We start from the raw sequence: 7,950 nt of genomic DNA, 5'->3' as shown, positions 1-7,950 counted from the left end.
GTGTCAAAGATGGAGTTTCATAGGTTACCAACATCAAACTTATGAGGGGAGTATGATGAAGTAAGGAAGAGAGGTATGAGCGGTAACGCTCATGATCAAGGAAGAAGGGAGATTAGACAACAAGGAAACGCCAGATACTCTTATCTCAAACAACAACATCACTCAAAACGGTTCCGAAAACTTCCGAACAACAAAACTCATAACCACATCACTCGCAAGGGTTTCCTCAAATATTCTACAAGGTTCTCATTTCAAAACAAGGTAGTAACATACCAACCCCAAAATCCGAAAAATCAATAGGATCTCAAGTTCCTCTATCCTTTTACTTATTAAGGATTGCCAAAAGCGGAACTACACTCAGCTACACTCAGCTACAACACCGTCCCATCATCTCAAGTACTCAATACGACCTCAAGGTCTATAAAACTATAGGATTAACAAATTCTTCTCAATACTAAGTCTCTCTCAACTCAAGAACTCTCAAGAGCCAACTAATACCAAATCACATCACCAATCCATTCTGGTCATCAACATCTTCAAGGAGTATTCTTTCAAATTTGATATCCTAAACTTACTTACCATCAAATTCTCAAGGAACAAGGTCATAATTGTAACAACACTTTATCACCTCAGAGTTCCTAAAACCATAAATTGAAATTATGTTCCTTAGCCTAACAATTGGTGTCAACCATAGCATTACCCTTTCTAGTTACCAAAACAAGTGCTAAAACCTCCCAATAATGTAGCTTACTTCACTCTCATACCATACCTCAAGTAGTAATCAATATCACTCACTAAAACCAACTAATAATCCCACATTTAACATTTCTCACACGGTAACATATACATTATCAAACCCTCATCTCCAAAGTGATTATGGAAGCCAATCACAAACTCGACTACTTAGTCAATCCTATATCCTCAAGTCACATCTCACTAACTCTGTAAACATGGTCAACAAGGTACCAACTATACTAAGGAGATAAGGAGTGATAACGGGATAGAGAAACGGTAAAATATTTTCGAAGGGTGCATGAGCCTGACAAGTTAGGAAACTAAGGAGTCGGACCGTAAAGATAACGGTTGGCAAAAATAAGAGGTATTCGAGTTAAGAATATATCTCGGGCAAGAAGAAGACACGTAAACTTTGGCATAAAAAAACAGGGTTCAATGATCGTTAAAGAGAAGGAAAGGAGAACAAAAGCGGCATAATGAAAGGGTTACTGCTTACCAAACACTCATCAAAGCTTATGATCGATATGGTAAGGTTACATCACTAAGGTGCTCAACAAAGCCTCAAAAGTCCACCAAATCATAGGACTAACAAGGACTCCACGAGGGTAGGTATTCCTCTACTCAATTGGTTCTAAGAGCCAAAATCAATTCACCACACAAATTCATTTGTTACCACCCATGTCCCAAAGTATCTCCTTTACAATTCTCGTCATTGAACTTCACTTACTATGTCATCCCCAAGTACCATAGCTTGTCTACTCCATCATCTCACCACTTAATACTTCTAGTCTCCGATACCATAAATTAGAATCACATCCTTGAACTCACGAACTACATCGAACAACATTCCACCAAAATTCCCAAATCCAGATATGATTAATAAGGTCAACCACGTGTTCTCAAATTTCGAAAGGTCAACAAGGGCTACTCTATACTAGATTTGGTCAACTCAAAAGGTTTAACAAACTAATTAATTCCAAAGTACGATACCAATCCATTAAGCAACATCAATGTCCTATTGTATTCCTTTCAAGGCCTACAAGGATTAGTGCTAACTATCATTCCTTTAATTCTCCACAGGAAACATCGAGACTCTCAAATGAAGTAGCTCAGGTTCATTCCATCTTATGTGCTATGGTAGTACCCATGCTCAATCATCTATAACAAACAAGCTCTCAATAGACATAAATCCCAAGGTGTTTCTCATTTCACTAAGTTCTCATATCAAGCACAACTAACAAGACTAACCAAAGGATCCCAAGTTATATTCTCCTATACAACTCAAACCCTAAACAATCAATTTCTCAACTCGTTCACGCCCTCCAATGATACATTCTCTCAAGACTGGGTTCTCTTGAACAAGGGAACTATCCTGCGGAATAAAAGGAAGGTGTCCACAAGGACTCTTATTATAAGAAGAAAACGAACCAAGGATGAATCGGGAGAAAGAATAGAAGAGTAGTTACCAAGGCGAGAGAAGAGGAATTAAAAAGACGAATAAACAACGAGATTGGAAGATTAAGGTAAGATATCTTGAATACGAAAAGAAGTATCGAGAAAGTGGAAGCATTCTTCATTTGGCATAACCAATCTTCAACATTCGGCAACGCCACTCGGTCTTGGTCACCAACGAGTAAGATCACGGTCATAGCTTCAACGGCACGAAAATTAATAACTAACAAATAACAAACCCAGCTGGTAAGATTGCATTATCTACGTTTCTTGGAGGAGAGCCATCTTGCAAAAGAGAAAATTAATTAGTACCTAACATTAGCAATCACAAACAGACTACCACATAAAATCCTAAATCTACCCATCCTACCCATCTCTCAAGTTTATTATTTAATGGTCAAGTGATTTTAAGTGGGGTGCACAAACGTGCGTCGGGAGCAACAAGCTCGATACCAATCGTGACACCCTCATTTTTAGCGTTAAATAAACATGTAAATTCTACGAAAAACCGACGGGATATGTTTGTATTTGGTTCAACTAGATAAAACCCGTAATTTTTAAAACTTTCCTAAACCATTCGCAAACATTTCCAACTTAAGAGTGTCCAAAACCTGCAAATGCTAACAACCTAATTTACATAACATAACTAAAGACGCGGGGATATAGTGATACAAACCAAAATAGAAGAGGGAGACATATGTCCCTTCAAAATATATACACAACCAAAAGTTTAAAGGTTTCTACAAAATATAACCAAACTAAGTCCAAGGTTCTTTTGCTCACTAGCTCGTCTGTGTACCCCATCTAATCATCTTCAACCTGTCAATCGCATTTTATACAAACACGAAAGCCACAATTCAGTGGGGAGTAACTTCGAGTCCTCCCAGCCACGAAATGTCATATTTAATGTAACATGTAATGTAACATGTAAACAACATGATAAATAATTCAATTATCAAGTATTCTAACATATGAACACTAAACTGACCAAATTAAACTATCATGTGAAACATATAACAAATAGTAATCCAAACTTTATCAATTGTAACCGGCTTACATCTAACCTATTACAATTCATAAAATCACCATACAAGAAAGGACAATATATCAAAGACAGGCATAAGTTCTTAGTCCCGTCAATAGTCACTCCGTAACTCGAGTCTATACCACGAGGTAGGGAAGGTAATCGAACCGGTATCTTGGCTCAGAGGTTCTATCAAAACATGGCCAAGACACAACACAACCCTAGCCTAAAATCTGCGCAGACCTAGACATGCAATACACACCACCGCACCCAAGACCCACAATTTTTCTAAAACAAAGTGAGTACCCTAAGGAGTCCACCAAAGGGTTGGCTAGTACTTAAGCTGACCACTTACTATCAAAATAAGTAACGAGGTCATGCCCCAACTTGGATATAATCCCACCAAGTCAGGAACACAAAGGCTATTAAGCAGTGAACATATACTCGTCAAAGACTATAAAGGCCTATCTATGACAAACACAACAACCTGCAAAAAGTATGTAATACCAATACCATTTCTAGCAATATTAACAATATGAAAGGTTTCAGGGAATCTAGGGTCGTTTCTATAATATAAGAAACTATTAAATTCAACCAACAACACATGTGAACTAAAACTTAATAAATGGCCTAAAACAAGAAAAAGGCCGATTATCCAATTCATACAAAATTTCATCCAAATCAATTTTTACCCGCAACCCCGATCTGCGACAGTACGGGTTAAATTGCGGCTGACCAATCACACAATTGACTGACATCTATTCAGTCAAAGGGACCAAGGCTCAGTTTTCGGCATAATCATCCAAACATTACAATTATTGCTATAAAATTCATTTTGAGCCTAATCATTACAATTTCATATTATAATCTATCCTAACATGTGCAACTACCAATATAAACATAATTTTTACTATCAACATAATTTTTACTACTAATATGATTCATTTCATAAGATTACCCATATGTTACTTATACTAACTAATACATTAATGAACCCAAAATGACAAATAATGCATGAAAAACCGCGAAACAAGCAACGGGCTGACCCGGGCCAGCCGTGGCCTGCGGAACTTTTGGACTCTTTGGCCGCCACCCCCAACCCTCCATTTCTCCATTTTTGTTCAGTTTAACATCGTCTGAAGCATCAATTAATCATTCCTATACTAATATGTTAACTTAAACTAACAAAAGACATGAATTAGACAATAAATTAACCCATATTAACATGTGACATAAACTACTCAAACAAAAATCACCAAAATCATACAAAAAGCAAAGAATGTGACGATTATTCGTCGAGTAACTCGAAATATGTTACCTTTAGCTAGAAAATGAGCAATTAGCACCTTGAACACCAAACCCTAACATGCAACTAACCACTATCTTCAACAATATACGAGTCCCCAAACTCGTCTTCCAAATCTTCACCTAAATAAACAATAAAAACACAATAATAAGTACAAAAACCGAAATTATGCCAAAATCGTCTTAAACCAACTTAATGAAAACTGAAATTAAAACATACTAGGATGTAGATCTTGAAGAGAGGATTCCGAAAATATAAATTTTGCGAAAAACGGACTAGTAACGAAGAAATTATGATGAAATTTGCTTGGATTTTGTATAAAAATGGTGATTTTTGGTTTAATGGCTTAGAATGTTCAAGAGAAATGAAGTTGGGTAAGAAAAATCAGAAAGAAAGGAAGGGGGAGAGGGGTGCCGCGGAAAAGGAAAAGAAGGGAGCGGGATGACGGGATTTCATGAGTCGGTTTTGGCTCGTTTCGACGATAATTAGAACCGTTTGTCAAACGCAAATTCCGACAAGACCAAAGTTCTTAAACACGAGATTACAAGAAAATTGAATACTCATACGACCCATTTCCAAAATCGTTTACCCAATTTTCAAAAGGGTTGTCATTTTTTTCCCGATATGCCCATTTTTCGAAATAAAAAGTTTTTACACGGTTTAAACTATTTTTAAACATTTCGAAACTATCAAAATAAATACTTTACTTCAAAATATAATAAAATTATATTTCTTTGAATTATTATTACTTCAAATACATTAATATCAAATTTCACTTGATTAATAAATTACTTTCACAAAATAATAACGGTCCGAAATTACGGGGTGTTACAGTCCACAACCCGCCCGTCCAGCAAGGGTAATCCGAGCGTCTTCCCCTAGTGGACGCCCGTCCAGAAACAGCAGAAGCCGCCCGCCCACCCCAACAATCCGCTCGTCCAAAACACCCCCAATCCGCCCGTCCCGTGCCTTAGACACTCGGATTGTGTGTCAGCCATTTCGTCTTCTACAAGTTTCAAGGAAGGATGCGCATATTTTTCTAAGACCGGCGAAAAGGAGACCGGAGTCTCCCTTGAGACCGGCGATTCCTCAAGGACTTAATCGTCATTTAAGCCCTTAGTAAACCCTAATTTATATAACTAATCCCCACTATAAATACCCCATTAGGCTAATTAGAAGATCATGTTCTTCTTAGCAATCTCTAGTGTAGTTAATATCAATCAAATCTCTCTTTAATCTTATAATCAACATTTAATCAAGTTTTAATACAAATCTCATTTCCTTAATCTCTCTTTTGTTCATCTTTTATTTTGGGTAATTGAAGATTATTTGGGTTATTATTGGGAGATTGACAACCTTCCAACCAATCATCAAGTACTTCTATTATTCTTTGCTTTATTATTGGAATCATTAGTAGGTATAATTCTCTTAATCCCTTTTTAATTATTGTGAATTATCTTCATTTATTCATCATGTCTCACTTTGTTGGTATGATTGACAACCTTGCTAGCATGTTCAACATGATAATGAGTGAGTAGTTTCCTTAGCTAGGGTTAATGGGTAATTAGGGGAAACCAACATGGGGGATGATTCATGCTTAAATTAATATGTTTTCATAGTTTATTTGCTTGCTTGTTGTGATCTCAACTTATGCACATGTTATGTTTGATGAAATGCGAGCTTATGAATCCTTGCATTTTTTACCCATCACCTATCTTTTCAATGAGACTTGTAAGACATAAACCAACTCGAGTCTCATTAGACCATGCATATAGTTGAGTAGGGAAGATTAAGTCCACTTGTAGGTGTTGTACAATCTAATCGATTCGGCTCCGGGACCCAAACTTTCTTAGGATTGTAAGACATAAACCAACTCGATCCATCACAACAATAATTGCTTCCTTAAAATTTGAGAATATGTTTGTATGATCAATTCCCATGAATCCCCTATGACCCCATGACACCCTAGTGCCTTTTATCAATTGTTTACATCCCTTTTTAATCATCTTTCTTGTTTGCTTTCATTGCTATTTAGTTTAGTGATCTTCTACTTCAAACCCCAAATTGTGACACCCTTAGACACCGCTAGTTGCAATTGAAAATCTCATCTCAATTCCCGTCCCTTGGGTTCCTACTTTTACTTGCCTCTTTACTAATTGTAGAGTTGTTTGTGAAGTTATAAATTGTGTTTTGGTCTAGGTGCTCCTAACGACAAGTACCGAAAACTAAACCCTCACAAGGGAACACGGCCAAAAATGGCGCCGTTGCCAGGGACGGTGTTAACTTGATTTAGATTTTCTTGTATTGTTATTAGTTGTGTCTTTCTTTGCCTTGGGGAAGTAAAACTCCTCAAGGTTTGATCTAATTATTTTCGAGTTGTTTGATATTTTGCATGTCTAGAAGATCACAAGGTAACTTGTTACCCTTTGATCACGAAATTTAAAGGACTTTGACAAACAATAGAAGACTTGCTAGGAGAACTTTGAGAGGTATTGGTGAGGTTGTAGATATTCAACCAAACACTATTGAGTTCATCAAACCTTTTGCAAGAGAAGGTGAGGAGAACCCAACACAAAATCAACCCACAATGCCTAAATATTCATCACATTCCGTACCAACCGAGGAGAACCTACCTAATGGTACTCCCACACCAAAACACTTAACCGGAAATTTTATTGCCAAATCCGCATTTATCCAATTAGTCGAAATAAGCCAATTTGGGGGGATGCCTAGTTAAGACCCTCACTCTCACATGGAGACTTTTTGTGACTATTGTGATGCAATTTCTCAAACCGGTGTAACTCAAGACCAAATTCGATGGGTCTTATTTCCCTTTTCTCTAATTGGCACCACAAAAAAAATGGTTGAAAGGCCTTGATAAGGCAACTCTCGGAATTGATTCTTGGAAGAAATTGGCTCTAGCCTTCTACAAAAAGTTCTATCCACCGGAAAAGGCGAACATGCTAAGAGCTCAAATTACGGGCTTTAAGCAAAGAGATGAAGAATCTTTGTATGAAGCTTGGGAGCGATTCAAAGGAATTTGTCGCTCATGTCCTCATCATGGACATAGCTAGTGGTTCTTGGTACCAACAATTTTGGAACAATCTTTATGAAGATTCAGGAAACATTCGAAACATGGGATCAAATGGAATGTTCACCGAAGTTGACGACAATCAAACTTGGAACAAGATTGAGGAAATGGCGGTCCATAATTCACAATATAGTAAACCTCGCAAGGCTACTAGAGGAGGAAAGCATGAAGTGGACTTTATTACTCAATTGGGTGCTCAACTTAGTGCTCACATTGGTACAATCAATTTGAAGTTCGAAAAAGCTATGGCTAGATTTGAAGAAGCCTCAAAATCACCAAAGCAACATGTTAATGCCATGACGGCATCTTCATCAATCCCAAGTGGGATATGTGAGAATTGTG

At 37.2% G+C, this 7,950-nt stretch overlaps 1 non-coding gene across 1 annotated transcript; it reads right to left on the bottom strand.

The window, feature by feature from the left end:
- Positions 1 to 7,477: 7,477 nt before the first annotated feature.
- Positions 7,478 to 7,585, bottom strand: LOC141603216 (small nucleolar RNA R71). Its single transcript, XR_012525107.1, has one exon. It is a non-coding gene; the product is annotated as a small nucleolar RNA R71 (small nucleolar RNA).
- Positions 7,586 to 7,950: the final 365 nt, after the last annotated feature.

Source organism: Silene latifolia, chromosome 9 (assembly GCF_048544455.1).
Source record: "Silene latifolia isolate original U9 population chromosome 9, ASM4854445v1, whole genome shotgun sequence".
In the NCBI taxonomy this organism is placed as follows: domain Eukaryota; kingdom Viridiplantae; phylum Streptophyta; class Magnoliopsida; order Caryophyllales; family Caryophyllaceae; genus Silene; species Silene latifolia.
Note: the sequence above shows the minus strand (reverse complement) of the source record. Positions and strands in the feature narration are given on the sequence as shown.